General features: G+C 44.6%; 1 protein-coding gene across 1 annotated transcript in view; it reads right to left on the bottom strand.

Moving 5' to 3' along the window:
- Positions 1-12,319, bottom strand: part of NRROS (negative regulator of reactive oxygen species) — a 27,809-nt gene extending 15,490 nt beyond the window's left edge. Inside the window, exon 1 of the mRNA XM_005873164.2 lies at positions 12,234-12,319. The gene's annotated coding sequence lies outside the window, so the exon portion shown is untranslated. The remainder of the gene's footprint in view (positions 1-12,233) is intronic.
- Between the last annotated feature and the right edge of the window lie 3,755 nt (positions 12,320-16,074).

The raw sequence follows: 16,074 nt of genomic DNA, 5'->3' as shown, positions 1-16,074 counted from the left end.
GCCCCACAGCAGCTTGCATTGCTTCACAGCTGGGCCTCATCTGGGCACCTCCAAACCCCCCCAAAAAAGGCAGGGGAATCTGCAGATCTCTTCGTAGCTCCTGCTGGGTAGCCTTAGGAAGAGGCTAAATTAGCACCTCCTTAGAACCAAGAGCCAGTGTACCCAGTGGTCAGAGTGGGACCATCCAAATTACAACTCCTCAGATCCATAAGGAACACACTCAGGGGGCAGACTCAGTGAGCACCAAAGCCCTACTGAAGCAAGTCTTGCCCCAGAAGGGTGTCTTCAGCACAGAAGTTCTCCCATCATAGACACAGCTGATTCTCACAGCCAATTGGCCTGGAGGTCAATTCCTCCCAGTGACACCTACAACAATCAAGGCTTAACTACAACAAGACTGTGCACACAGCCCACAAAGGGGTTCCCCAAGAATGTCCACCTCAGGTAATTGGGGAGACTGAGCCACTGGGCCCTATAGGACACCTAGCACACAAAGCCACTCTACCAACACAAGGAAGCATAAAAAATGCGGAGACAAAGAAACAGGTCACAAATGGCAGAAATGGAGGAAATCAAACGACTGGATATAGAGTTCAAAACCACGGTTATAAGGTTTTTCAAGGGCCAGGGCCATTTCCCAAGCTCCATGCTTTCCTATGACAGCACCTCACCACCATCATCACCCCAGTAGCTGGCCCAAGGGTTGCCAACAAGAAGAACCTAACTAAATAATGTCAAGCACAAAGGACAAACCTGAACGTAAGATTGTTTTTATGTGCATGCAAGCTTTGTGATGCTACCTGAAAATTAGAGAAAGTGGCTGAAATCTAAATTGAGGAATGTGTTTTTCGAAGTGCATCTTAATTACAGGCAAGAATCATCAAGGAATGCTAAAACTAAAGAGTGAAAACTTGTTGGGAAACAAGAGACTAATATAGCCTTAGAGTATCTTATTAATACTCTACTTGTTAATTTTGCACACTCGAAAATAATAGCTTTATAACCGGAAAAACCGGCAGACACCTCTTTAACCAAATGATCAAATTACTAAAGAGGCAAAATTTTGGTACTTGGCAAAATTTGAATACAGATAATTGATGAAATAATAATATCATGTCAATGTTAAATTTCTAGATTTTGATCATTGCACTGTGGTTATGTAAGAGTCTATCTTTGGTCTTAGAAAATATGCACTGAATTTTTTAGAGGAAAAGGAGCATGTTGTTGCAACATTACTAATGTTCCAATTTCTCTTCATTCTCATCAGCACTTATTCTTTTCTGTTGTGTTTATTATAGCCATCTTAGTGGTTATAAAGTGCTATCTCTTTGTGGTTTTGATTTGCACTTCCCTAATTAGTAATAATGCTGAGCATTTTTCACATGTTTATTGACCATGTCTACTTATTTTTGGAGAAATGTCCAAAATATATATTTTTAAATCCAAATATTTCTTCAATTATGATTTTGGAAATACATATAAAAGAAAATTTAAAAAATGGTTATAAAATTAAAGAAACAGTTCTATTCTTTGGTCAAAGTGATATGTTCATATATTTTGCAAAGATTCATATTTAAATGGTGGATGCATTAAAAAAAGAACTTGCAAATTGAAGATTGAAGTGACAGAGCAATTAGTTATTTATTTATCCTCACCAGAGGATATTTTTATTGATTTTTATTTTTATTGATTTTTTAAAATATATATATATTTTTTAATTTTTTTATTGATTTCAGAGAGGAAGGGAGAAGGAGAGAGAGAGATAGAAACATCAATGATGAGAATCATTGATTGGTTGCCTCCCACATGCCCCCCACAACCTAGGCATGTGCCCTTGACTGGAATCGAACCTGGGACCCTTCAGTCTGCAGGCCGACGCTCTATCCACTGAGCCAAACCAACAGGGCTAAATATATATTTTATTGATTTTTTACAGAGAGGAAGGGAGAGGGATAGAGAGTTAGAAACATCGATGATGTTTCTAGAAACATCTATGAAAGAGAAACATCGATCAGTTGCCTCCTGCACACTCCCCACTGGGTATGTGCCCACAACCAAGGCACATGCCCTTGACCAGAATCGAACCTAGGACCCTTGAGTCCGCAGGCTGACACTCTATCCATTGAGCCAAACCGGTTAGGGCTTTATTGATTTTTAGAGAGAGAAACACCTGATGTGTGAGAGAAACATCGATCGCCTGCCTCCCATACCCGCTCTGACCAGGGATCAAACCCACAACCTAGATATGCACCCTGATCGGGAATAGAACCAGCAATCTTTTTTTTTTCCTTTTTTTTTTATGTATGGGACAACACTCAACCAACTGAGCCACCTGGCCAGGTGAGCATTTAGAATTGTGATATGTGCACTCAGACCTCATGATTTGCCTCTCTGGCTTTCTCTCTTAATGATGATGTTGAAATATAGACAACAGAATGGCTTTTGAGTCCTTGTCTCCCAATAACTGTTTCATATCCTGCAGGTGGGAGAGCAAATTTACACACTTTTTCTGAAGGACTATTTAGCATAATTTATCAAAGATCTTGACATCATAAGCTACTTTTGATTCAGTATTTCCACTTCTAGAATTTATCCTAAGGGATTACAATATATGTAACTAGAGGCCTAATGCATGAAGATTCGTGCAAGAATAGGCCTTCCTTCCCCTGGCTGCCAGCACCAGCTTCCCTCTGGCACCCAGGACCTGGACCTTCGCTCTGGCCGCCGCCTTCCGCCTTCGCTCCGGGCCTGAGCCGCCTCCTGCCCGCTCTGGCTGGCTCCATGGCCGCCACCCAGAGGTCAACCCTCGGCAGCCGGCCGGGGCTTGCAGGAAGCCAAGCATCCTGCCCGAAGGAAGCCAAGTGTCCCGCCCGCTCCGGCCGGCTCTGTGGCTCCAGCCAATGCCACCATCTTTGTCGTGGAGTGATGGTTAATTTGCATATTACCCTTTTATTAGTATAGATAGTATTTTTACAGAAATATTTTCTTATTTTCCAACAACCCACTTAAATGACTATATTAAGACTAGTTTTAAAATAATAGAATCTATCATTTCCTAAAATATATGTCATAATTAGAGCCTAATAAATATTACTGAAATAGAGAATTTCTTATAGGTATTTAGATTGAAATTATTGTGAGTGTGCTTAAAACAATCATGTCTGGAGTTAATGGAAGAAAAAATATCATTGACTAATAACTAAAATAAGTTTTATTATAGACGTTACTTTCTTTTTTTCCCCAGGGTCCAGGGATTTAGATTTGGGGTTGCATGTTCTTAGCCCCTGGAAAGGCAGCAGTAAAAGTTAAAGAAAGAGCCCAGGCTAAGGGGAAAGATGGAACAGGTTCAAAGCCTGGCTCTGACCTTGGGTACATCACTCAACTAAAATGGGAATCATAAAGCTTGTGTTGCAAGGCTGTTACTATATTCAGACAAGGTTTAAAGGAACCTCTAAAAAATTGTCTTTGTCATCATTACAGTGCCTTCATCCCCAGCAGGTGCTTCCACACACCCAGGGTGGAGCTCACTGCTTTGTAAGTGGCTGATTGTACCATTGGGTCCCTTGGTATTTGCCTCTAGAAGTTGGATCCCCTCTAAGCCTGGACAAATAAGTGAAGAGTGGTATCATTTTAAATTTGTTGGAGTGCTAATTAAATGTACGTCCCTGAGAATCTGTGTGAGAAAGGACAGTTCTGTTGCAAGTGCCTTTTCTGGCAAATGCCCTGTCATTCAAATGCAGTAACTGACCATCCTTTTGAGAAGAAATGTAGCATTTCTGAAGGGACTACACACCACTATTTTGGAGGTGAGAACACGCAGGCAAGAGAGATGAAATGATAGGAACAAGGTGCCACAGGGAACGCCGTGTAGTGGTTTCCAAGTGCTGTTCCCACCCCACACCTAGCATACCTGGTCAGCCAGGGCTCCACCCGGGCTCATGAGAAGAGTCTCATCTTGGAATGGTGGAGGCTGCCTCTTCCTAGAGGGAGGTTGGAGGCCACAGCAACTCTTCTTCCCTGGGACTCTCCCCACTACCACTCTGGGAAGCCAATGTGTGAAGTGTCGTGTAGAGCACTACCCTGCTCGACTCAGGGCCACGAATGAGTCAACTGGTTTCCCTCTGTGGTCAGGGTCAGCCCTTAGAACCAACAGAGGTCATTCGATTCATTCTGTTCCATGGCCACAGGCTGCACTTGGCCACAGGTCTTTAAAAGTGCAAATCTGCTTCCCTGGGGAGGTAACACCTTGCTTTTACATGGCTAGTGGTAGTTCCGTGGTGTCACCTTTGTCTATGAGAGACCCACATAATACCCGTGGATGGGCACCCAACCCATAATGCATTAGTTTTAAACTTCTCATTTCCTTTCTGTGTCACAGGTTTGTTCTCTCTGGTCACTTCTCTCCAGTTGTGGCCATTGGTGACAATAACGCCGGCCTTGCCAACCTCACAGGGTTGTGTTGAGACTGAATAAGAGGTGTGTGTGAAAAAGCTTTGTCAATACCAGGAAATGTTGTGGATTTCATTAGTAAGAAAAGTAGTGTCAGAATTAAAGGAAAGGCAGAGTTCCTCTGTGCAAGCGGGAGCTGGTGTTGAAATAAATGAAACAGAGCAGATGCAGTATCTTCTTCAGTCCGTGTGAGCTGCCGGATGTGGACCTTGGGGTGTTCAGAGAGGGTGAGACCACCCAGAGCCTGTGGGAGACTATGGGCAAGGTAGGGGTTTTAGGTGATAACCGAAGCTTACTGCCCAGATGGAAATATATCACCTCCACACCCTAACCCTTAGTTCTCTTGAGAAAGAGCACACCTGAGAAATGAAACGATATGTAATCCTGATTACTGACCAGCTAAATGGGATAGTATTCAAGCTCCAGATTGCTTTCCTGGCTCATAATTATAATAGGTAATGTTTATGGACTGCTCGTCTTGGGATAAGTGCTATGCCAGATGCTTTACATATTTTAGGGTCCTCACAAAACCCTAGCAGGTAAATTTTATTATTCCCATCTTACAGGTGGTAAATTGAGGCTCACAAAGGTTTAGGCCATGGAGCTAGAGCATGTCAAAGCAGCAATTCAAACTTAGCCTGTGGTTGAGTTCAGCAAAGCTCAACCTCAATACCACAAGCCCCACCCTGGGATGGTGGCTATACTTGACTAAAAAGTGTGCATTTTCACACACTGTTTCCTCTGTGGAAAAGGCCCTTTCCTGGTCTCCAACTCCTACTCATCCTTCAAGGCCCAGTGCATATGTTACCTCCTCATCACATCCTAATAGTTCAATAATGCGTATAATATGCTAGTATATTATAGATGAAGTTCCTATTGATTTTTAGAGAGAGAAAGGCAGGGGAGGGAGAAACACTGATTTATTGTTCCACTTATTGATATATTCATTAATTGCTTCTTTTATGTCCTCTGGTCAGGGATCGAACCCACAACGTTGGTGTATTGGGATGACTGAGCTGCCCAGCCACAGCTGGAAGATTTTTTATTATTATTGATTTCTATGTTTATGAAAATGAATATGAGCAGCTCCTGTCAGTAATTTAACTTTCCTCATTTTTATTATAAAAAAAATGTTAGCATATAGCTAAGTTGAAAGAATTTGACAATGATCACTCATATACCCATCACCTAGATTCTACGCTTCACTTTTTTTTTAAAGAACTTTATTGACTTTAGAGAGAGGAATGGAGAAGGAGAGAGAGAAATATCCATCGGCTGTTTCCTATACTTGACCCTACCGGGGATTGAACCTGCAGCCTAGGCATGTGCCCTGACCAAAAACCAAACCCACCACTCTTTGGTGTACAGGATGATGCTCCAACCAACTGAGCCACATCAGCCAGGGCTACTATTAACTTTTTACTAGTTTTTATCACATATCTATCCATCTATCCTTTTATCCATCCTTCAATCCATCTTATTTTTTGATGCATTTCAAAATAGAATGCAGTCATCAGTACACTTCCCTCTAAGTAGTTCAGAATGCATATCAAGTGATTTAACTTAAAAGTTCCTGCCCTAGCTGGTTTGGCTCAGTGGATAGTGTCAGCCTGTGGATTGAAGGGTCCTGGGTTCAATTCTGGTCAAGGGCACATGCCCGGGTTTCAGGCTTCATCCCTAGTAGGGGGCGTGCTGGAGGCAGCTGATTAATGATTCTCTCTCATCATTGATGTTTCTCTCTCTCTCTCCCTCTCCCTTCCTCTCTGAAACAAAAAATATATATATAAAAAATAAAATAAATTTTAAAGTTCCTATGTTTTCAATCTTCTGGATCAATATAATTAATTTAATCTCAACTTAATTGAGATTGCAAAGTCAGGTATTTTGTTGGGAAAAATATTTATGTCTTATAAAAAAAAGAATTTGATAATCACTATCTTACTATTCTCAGCCAAAATTAGGAGGAAAACAATTCATACTGAAGTGTAAATGACTGCTATCCTCTTTCATGCACTATACTTTAATGGGTATTTATATGATAATTATGAAAAAATAATAAAGTTTAATGGTATAGTTTCAGGACGGCAGGGGAGATAAATTTGCCTTTCAAAATCCCTCAAATTATATTGGCAACGTGGCTATTCTAAGGCTGATTTTTTTTTTTAAACTTGAATTCACAGAAGAATATCCCTTCCTACCCCTCAAATAATGATTTTTAGGAAATCCTTGAATGAATCCAAGACAATTGGATTATACTTAATGCTATTGGTTAATAAAAATAGCACTTGAGGTTGCAAAGGCTTCTTACAGACATTTGATCTCATTTAATACTCATAACACTTCTACAGAGTAGGCATTATTCTCTCCATTTAAAATTTTTTAAAATTGATTTTAGAGAGGAAGGGAGAAAGGGAAACATCGATTGGCTACCTCCCGCACATGCCCAACTTGGGATCAAACCCGAAACCTGGGTATGTAGCCTGACCAGGAATCAAATCCCCCGCCTTCTGGTGTATGGGACAATGCTCCAACCAACTGAGCCACACCAGCCCAGGCCATCTCCATTTTTTTTTTATTGTGGTAAAATATACATATAATTTACCAATTTCATGCCTTTCTAGGAGCATTAAGTAAATTCACATTGTCATTCAACCTCACCCTTACCCATCTCCAGTACTTTTCATCATCCCAAACTGAAGTTCTGTACCAGTTAAATGTAACTCCTCATTCTTCCCTCCCTTCAGCTCCTGGTAACCATGATGCTTTCTTCTCTATATATTTGCCTACTAGAGGCCCGGTGCACAAAATTCGTGCACGGGGGGTGGGTTCCTCAGCCCGACCTACACCCTCTCCAATCCGGGAGCCCTGACGGCTTAGGCCCACTCCCCATGGTTCTCTGCTCTCTGCGGGTCCTGGTCGCTCTGCACCCGCTGCCCAGAGGCTCTCTGCAGCTGGGGCAGGACACTTGCCTCGTCGCCGTGGCAACGAAGCAAGCATTCTGCGAGGTCGCTCACACTGCCCACTCTCAGCAGCCGCCCCCCCAGGACTGGGGGACTCCTACAAGGCTGAGGGGACTGGGTGCCACCATCTTGTGGCTATAGGTGCCACCATCTTTGTGATGGAGTGACGGTTAACTTCCATATTACCCTTTGATTAGATAGGATTCTAGGTACCTCATATAAGTAGAATCATGTAAATGGAATCATGTAACATCTGTCCTTTTGTGTCTGGCTTATTTAATTTAGCATAATGTTTTCAAGGCCACTCCATTGTATAACATGTATCAGAATTTCATTCCTTTTTATGGTTGAATAACATTCCATTGTAAGTATACACCACATTTTGTTTATTCATTCTCCATCAATGCACAGTTGGGTTCTTTCCACCTTTTAAATATATATATATATATTATTGATTTCAGAGAGGTTAGGGAGAGATAAAAACATCAATGATGAGAGAGAATCATTGATCAGCTGCCTCCTGCATGCCCCACACTGGGGATTGAGCCCACAACACAGGCATGTGCCCTGACAGGAAATTGAACCGTGATCTCCTGGTTCTTAGGTCGACACTCAACCACTGAGCCATACCAACTGGGCATGTTTCTACCTTTTGATCATGGTAAGTAATGCTGCTATGAACATTAGTGTACAAACATCTATGTTCTAGTCCCTTCTTATTATCTCCATTTTACAGATAAGAAGCTCAAGACTCAAAAACGCCAAAGTGAATTGCTCAAGTCACATAGTTTGTAGACAGTGAAGCCAAAACCAAATCTGAGTTCTGACCCAGGTAGGAAGTGCTCAATGTGAACCTGTCTGAGAGGAATATACATTGAATGAATGTTTAGTTGGATTGCATAGATATGTATTTATTGGTAAACAGCTACTTCACGAATCCCACCACAGTAGCCTAGCCACTGTCTTGGAACTCTCAAGGCTCCCACCATGATCCAGCAACCCAGGACCCTGCTTCTAATGATAATGTCCATTCTGATTGGTCAGTGCCTATACCATGTGCTGTCTGATATTCTAAATATCACCCCTGAGTGTTCATGGGTTCATGGTCTCTGTGGGGATGAGACAACCTGTTGACACCATGGATTAGACCTATGACAAAGGTGAGGACCTTTAGATGTTCTGCAAAAGAAACCAGAAAGCCTAAAAAACAGAGGATATAGAAGGGAATAAGAAGTCAGTATTATTAGCTAAGATGGAAGCTTAGGAACTTGAGGAAGGATGCAAGAATCTAGAACAGCGGTTCTCAACCTGTGGGTCGCGACCCCTTTGGCGGTCGAATGACCCTTTCACAGGGATCACCTAAGACCATCCTGCATATCAGATATTTACATTACGATTCATAACAGTAGCAACATTACAGTTATGAAGTAGCAACGAAAATAATGTTATGGTTGGGTCACAACATGAGGAACTGTATTTAAAGGGCCAGAAGGTTGAGAACCACTGATCTAGAACAAGAGAAAGGTCATTGGGGGAGGCCCATGAGGAAGTCACAGGGTACTAGGCTGGGCAGTGATAAGGAGACCATTAACATGTCTGAAGCTGAAGTAGTGGCCCAGGGCTAGTCAGGGAAAGACGCATTTGCCATTGACCCTGCAGGGACTTCAGCCTTGGCGTCTGGTGGGACTATTGAGAGGAGACACTGGAAGGGCAGGAGAGACCTGAGGGATCATAGCTGGACCAGGAGAGGACAGTAGGAAAGATCAGGAGGAGCCAGTGTCCAGCCTGACATCTAAAATGGAGTGACATGAGGTTATTGAAGAACATGATGTGTAATTTCAGATGAGCTTCTACTGGTCACTTTGGGTGCTGGGCTGCCTCACTCACTTTCTGCTTGAGAAGAGCCAGCGTGAATAGATAGAGCCCCAAGTGCTATCTCCTGAAGAGAAGTACCCTGCCCACTCTTTTCTTTCTTTCTTGACAGCAGAAAGTAGTGTAGACACATGGCACAGCACCTGACCAAGGCAACCTTCTAGGTTGTGTGTGGAGTCCCTGTGTCCTCAGGGCTTTGTAGCTACATTTAGCCCATTATTGGTACCAGCCCTGCTCTTCTTGCCCACCTCGATGGTGAGAACCATGACAGATTCTCTACTTCCTCCTTTATTCCCTTTGTTCAGTCTGAAACCACTCATGCATTAAAGTGAGAAGACACATGTGGTTTGCTCTCAGCACCTGACTCCATTTGCTCTGGAAATCAGGTGGTTTTGCCTACCCACATTCATTTCTCCTTCTGGTAACAATTCCTTAACTCCCCTTTGAGGAAATCACCAGTTTCTTTCTTTATTATTTTAATTTTTAATTGTGGTAAAATAGACATAACATAAAATTTACCATCTTAACCACTTTAGGTGTAGAGCACAGTAGTGTTAAGTGCATTTACATTGCCATGCAATCAACCCCCTTATTTTCTGAAGAAGCTCATGTTCAGTTGAGTTCGACCTTCACTCCTGGTTCCAAGGAAAGGCCTGTGAACAAGTCTGGGCCCATCAGAGCCTCCTATTCCCTAACCACGGTGATTGGTTTATAATGGGTTCACGAAGCCAAGCCCATGAGAATCAATCCAAGGATTGTTGCTAGAACTTTTGGGAAAGAGGCTTTCTCTTCCTGCTTCAGATGCCAAACTGGTGGCAATTAAGCTTGGAGCTGCAGGAACCCATCTTTGTACCTGCCCGAGAATGAAGCCTACACAGAGGAAAGCAATGCTGAGGAATGGAGATAGATGGATTCCTAGCCATATTTAAGCACCTGGATCTAGCCATGCCTGAAGCTATTTTCCATAGACTTTTTGGTTATTTGAAACAATAAATTCACTTTTTTCTATTTTTTTTTTTTTTTGCTGAAGCCAAGCTAATTGGGTTTTTGTCATTTGTAACTAAAAGACCCCTAAACTCAGATTTACAGTTACTTGTGAGGCTTGATAAGATATAAATATCATTGTCCTTTTTTCCTCTCCTTAATTCTCTCAGCTTTCAGAGATCATCGCTTAACCTAATCCAGAGCCTCCCACACAGTGAGCCATGACAATTTGTTCAATGATGAAGTTGAGAAGAATAGTTTTAGGAGGGGAGAGAAATGAGTATAATAAAGAAATTTTACTAAAGGCAAAAGTATTTGTCACTAAGGTGTGACCACATCAGTGAGCATCACTGAGCACACAGCAAGCCGGTCCTGAGAAAGGTAATGTTTTTCAGTCATGGTTGAAAGCCTCCCCTCCCCTAACCTATGTGGTTATAATGTGGATCTGAGGCGTGAGGTACATCTAGTTGTCCAGCCAAGAATCTACCTTACACCTTGTGGTGTGGAGACACACTGCAGCCAGGATGCAGGTTACCATCAGTACTGGTGTCACTCTTCCAGGACAAAGAAAGATCAGGGACAGACAGGCCAGTGCATCCCTAACTCGGGCCCCAGGACAGACGCCAGGAGCCCGCTATCTGTCTAGGAGGCTCTGCTCTTGGATGATGGGTTGAAACACTATGTGGGATCAGGTTTCTATGGGTTTTCATGAAGTGTCATGAGGTTACCCATTAGATGAAAGCACCCTCTTTGTGAAACAGGTTTTTTGTTTCTTTCTTTCTTTTTTTTTTTAACCTAAAGGCAGGAGTTGAGCTGGGGTTTTTTGTTTGTTTGTTTGTTTGTTTTTCTGGGCCCATAATTCTATAATTCCCTCTAGGAACTCTCAGACATACCTGTAAAAACCTATGGGGTGTGTGAGGCCAATAAGTAATTCTCCGGGCTGTAAAACCCACAGAAACAGCCTGTGCAGTGCAGACAGTGGGTGAAAGGAGCAGAGAAGACCTCAGAAGACCAGCTTTATAAATTCAAAACATTTCTACTGTCCAAGCTCCCAACAGGCTGTACCAATCACGGAAGAAACCTCCCAAGGGTTCCCTTCGCTTCTCCTGGAAGCGCACCACCCCAGACCAGCCCTACCCGTGAGCTCCATCCCGAGGACCATGCCTCAGCCTCCCGGAGTCACAGCCACTGTTGGGCACGTGGTCACCTTCTCTCAGGCGCCGAGTGAGCTGGCGCCCATTCTGAAGGCAGTACAGAGCCGGAGCCGAGTCCGTGGCTCCTCACTTATGTCAGCTCCTGCGTGCAGGGGAATATGTGCTGAATCCTCCAGAATCCAGCCCACATGGAGGCTGTGAGGAAGAGCACTGGACAAAGGCTCAGAAAGGCCTGGGATCTGGTCTGCCTCTGACACTTACTAGCTAGTGAATTTCCCAAGAACACTCTGTGGCGAGGGGGCTTTGCCTGTCTCCTTCAGAGCTCTGTTCCCAACACCCAGAGCAGGCCTGCACGTGGAAGACATCCGTAAGTATGTGTTGCTGTCCATGAGTATCAGTGTCTTCATCTATGACTTGTGGGGCAGGAAAGAAGATCCAAGCACCCCAACATGCTGAGTGCTCACAGAGTAGTCTTATTGCATCCATTCATCCAATCAGGAGGAAGCATTATTTGTTCCCATTTTGCAGATGAAGAAACTGAGGCTTGGAAATTCTCTTCACAAGGCCAGTAATCAAACTCTCAACCCAGGAATCTGAAGCCCTGGTTGGTCCCCCTACACCACACCACCTTGTTCAGTTCTCAGTGCTCCTAGGGACGCGAATCCACCTACCCCCGAGCTGTAGCCCCTGCACTGGGCACAACAGCGGTGGAGCTTGGCTGCAGCAAGCCACTACCTCCCCGACAGTCCCCAGCTGTGGGCCGAGCTCGCCCACCTCAAAAAGGGCGGCAGCCCGCCACGCAGGAAATACTCACGGCTCCCGCGGGCCCAGGCGGCTCCTCCGAGCGCATCCTCTCCCAGGGCTCCGGCCTCCTCGACAGCAGCCCAAAGCAGGGCTGGGCTGCCGCCTCTCTCTGGAGCATCAGATTATTTTAGCACTTGCGGAAGGAACTGACGGAAACTGAAGTCACATGGAGAGCGAGCTGCTCTGCAACTCAGCACTCACAGCGATCAGGCATCAGAGAAGGAACTGCCCCCTCGGGTGGGTGGTGAGGGGGGAAGGGAGAGGGCAGCCGCGGGAATAGTGGGAACAGCGGCCTCAGGACTACCCGCTGGGTTAGTGGAGGAGGAGGGCAGGCATTTTTACGGTCCCCCAGCAGTGCTAACCAAGGCTCCCCGGGCTTTCTTGCCTTAGGGATTTTGAGCTGGAGGGCCCCTGTCTGTGAGCTCTGCTGACTCAAAAAACTCTCCTCCGAGGTTATGTCCAAGGGTCAAGCTAGGGCAGACTTTGGAAATGGGTCGGACACAGGTGTTCCACTTGGGAGAAAGTCCACCACCTGGAAGAGCCATCTAATCAGCTGATCTTTATTAATAATCTCCTTTTATGTGTCCAGCACATCAAAAACAGAAAAAGAAATGGACACTGCTTTGTAGTGGACTGTCAGAGTGCCATGAGCTTATTGATCATAGACTGTCTGGATAAAATTTTGTACCTGATGTGTACAAAATTCCCTGCTAGCTCTTGCCAAGAATTTTTTTTTAATCGAATTAATAATAGCTACCATCAAAAGGCTGCCAGGCACTATGCTAAGAAATTTATTTGCATGATCTCATAGCTTCTATACTCCAGGAGCTAACAATCTAGTGGAGAAGGTAAAATGTGGACCGTCAGCCGCATGCTGAATGAGCGATGCGGACAAGGGTTCTAGGAGCGTCAGAGAAGGGATCTCCAGTGCTGCTCTTTCCCATCAGATCTGGGGGGTCCAAGTGTCCTGGAGGGTTGGTTCGCGTCTCTTGTTGCCTGTTGACTTGTGATTCTTTATTGCATTATTGCCCTTGGCATGGCCATCCTAGGAGAATAGGAGCAAGTCCTTCCTGCTCCAAACATCCAGCACATTGTCTGCTCTATCCCCTCCTTATCACAAGCAATCCCACTTTTGTATGTTTTATACATTGAGGTTCTCTATAGAATTTCTTTTGAGAAAGGTGGCTGCTACCCTTATTAAAAAAAAAAAGCTTAGGAAACCAGTTATCTTGATGAATGTGTGGGGAGAAGCCAGTTTGTTGGCACAGAGCACAGCAGCTCGCCTGCTAGCAGCAAGCTGGCTCGGCAGGGAGGACCTAAGACTTGCAGCCAAAACCAATGTTGATTTACAATTGAAAACAGAACGGTTCTCATGCCAGCGAGGCTGTAACCCTGACCGCACAGTTCAGGGTTTTCCAGCTTGGTTGGGTGCTCTGCTTCTTCCCCCGACCATGCCGCACAAGGCAGGAGAGATGAGGGCACTTCCTCTGGAGCATAACCCACGGTGCACACTGGCAAAGCACATCTGGGGGACGGTGTCCCTCTTTTTTCGAGCTTGCTCCAGGTATTGGGAAATTTGTACACATCCCCTGCTCAAGCCAAGTTGAGTGCAAGCAGCACACCAGGATCTCAGAGGAGATCTGAGGTGAAAACAAGGAGTTGAGCAGTTCCCAGCTAGAGGAGAAAGTGCCTTATGCAGCCTGATCTTGCCTCCAGCCTCTTTTCATTGTGGTCCCCAGGTGGGTTTCGTCTACTCTAATCTGCTCAAGTTTCCCTAACCCAGTGGTTCTCAACCTTGGCTGCACATTAGAATCACCTGGCAATCTTTTTAAAATCCTGATTTCTGGGCCTCGTCCTCCGAAAATTCTGTTTCTTTGTTGCTAATGTTGTGGCCCCACCCCATAACAAAGAAACAGAATTTCCGGAGGACGAGGCCCAGAAATCAGGATTTTAAAAAGATTCTCAGGTGATTCTAATGTGCAGCCAAGGTTGAGAACCACTGCAAACGCAGAACAAACACTCCCCACTCTGCACTTCCTCTGTCAAAGGGTTCCCTCAGAGGGTTCCCTTGCTTGAAGTGGCCTATTTTCTGCCTACCACAACCCTTCCCATCTGAAGGCATGGCTTGGGCTCCCTCACCTCTGCAAAGCCTCTACTTCTTCCTCTGAACACATAGCATCGAGTGTCTACAATATCCACTGGCTTCATGACATCTCTCTCTTTTATAACATGATATATTTTTTAAAAAACATGTTTTTGTTGATTTGAGAGAGAGAGCAAGGGAAAGGGGGGGGGGGAGAGAGAGAGAAACATTGATCAGCTGCCTCCATGCCCCCTAGTGCGGATCAAGCCCCCAACCCAGGCATGTGTCCTGACCAGCAATCAAACCAGCAACCTTGCAGTTCCTGGGATGATGCTCAACCAACCGAGCCATTCCAGCCAGGACTTCATGACGTCTCTTGTATTGTGATTTAACTTTTAGGATTTTTGTCGGGTTTCTCCAATTACACTAAAACCCTCTGAGGGGAGGGGTCAAGTGTTATTCCAACAAGTATACTGCCCAGTGCACATAAAAGGGCTCAGTCAAAGAAGGAAGGAGGGAGGAGAAGGAAAGAAGAGAGGAAGGCAGCAAACCTACCTTGTCCATGATTCTTTAAGTATTGCCTGAGATGTTTTTGTTTGTTTGTTTCTAAACTAAGCTTTACAATAGTTTGTCTCTGGTAGGAGGTCTCAGTCTCCCAAAGAGATCAAAGGGACTTGGGCTTCTCTCTCTCCTCCCACTACTTTTTCAGATGATAAGCAAACACTATTCAGGACCGAGGAGTAAGGAGGCCTACAGCAGAGACTGTGAAGGGAGACATTTCAAGTTGTGGGGGAGGTAGTATGCAAAGGCTCCGAAAGGAGAAATGAGGGGGAGATAGGGAGGGGCACTTGACTTCCTCTAGATGGGTCTGTGAGAGAAGATACAGTGTCAGTGTAAGAAATGTCCAAATGTTACGGGAAAGGCACCTGGCCCTGAGTGGGTCTGCCTAGGGCCAGCCATGGTTTACTGGACTGTCTCACAAATCTGCAGAGAATTTTTATTTATTTGAGCCAAACTGATGACAATTATCAGGAAGCAAAAATCCCAACAGACTGAGAAAATGTTCCAGAGAATAGCAGTTTTACAGCTTATTTTATACATTGGAATCATTGATGGTAGACTAAGGGGGTGGGAGAAAGCAAGTCAGGAAAATCTCTGAGACTGAATTAAGAGTAAAACAGAGAGACACGTACTTCTTTTATATTGGTGGGTACAGGATAGTTAACGGCGAATATTTACAGCACATAGAGGATATTCAGGGAACAAGATTACAACAATGAGGAGTTCTGTGGTCTCATGCTCTGGGGAGAGGTTGTAGTCTGAGGAGTCCAGAAAAAAGGGGATTACTCTGACATTTCAAAGGTTTGTTATCTTAGATGCAAAAAGACAATAGACAGGCTCAATTAAGGTAAAGATTAACCTTTGTCAAGGAAGCTACAGGTCTAGGATGTGTCTACCCACCATGACTCATTTTCAGTTGGGAATTTGTATGTTCAGACCATCCTATGTGGTTACTTTAGGTCTCTGAGTTTATAAGCCCACCATGCAGGCCACCCCTGAGCTTATCAGGTGGAGTATATGGCCCCCTTTCTTCCACACTAGAATGGAGTGGCAGGGTCTACTTGTGGAACCTGCAGTTCACTCTAGGTCTAAGTCTTGGTCCTCTCACTGTCACCTGTGATGTTCCCTACTCTGCTTTGGGTTCTCCGTTCCTGGCCACAGACAGGGCAGTCCTTCCATCCGGCCCTTCACCTTGGTGGCCAGGCCT

This window comes from Myotis brandtii, unplaced genomic scaffold, assembly GCF_000412655.1.
Source record: "Myotis brandtii unplaced genomic scaffold, ASM41265v1 scaffold4, whole genome shotgun sequence".
In the NCBI taxonomy this organism is placed as follows: domain Eukaryota; kingdom Metazoa; phylum Chordata; class Mammalia; order Chiroptera; family Vespertilionidae; genus Myotis; species Myotis brandtii.
The sequence above is the reverse complement of the archived record's forward strand: the minus strand, read 5'-3'. Positions and strand labels throughout refer to the sequence as shown.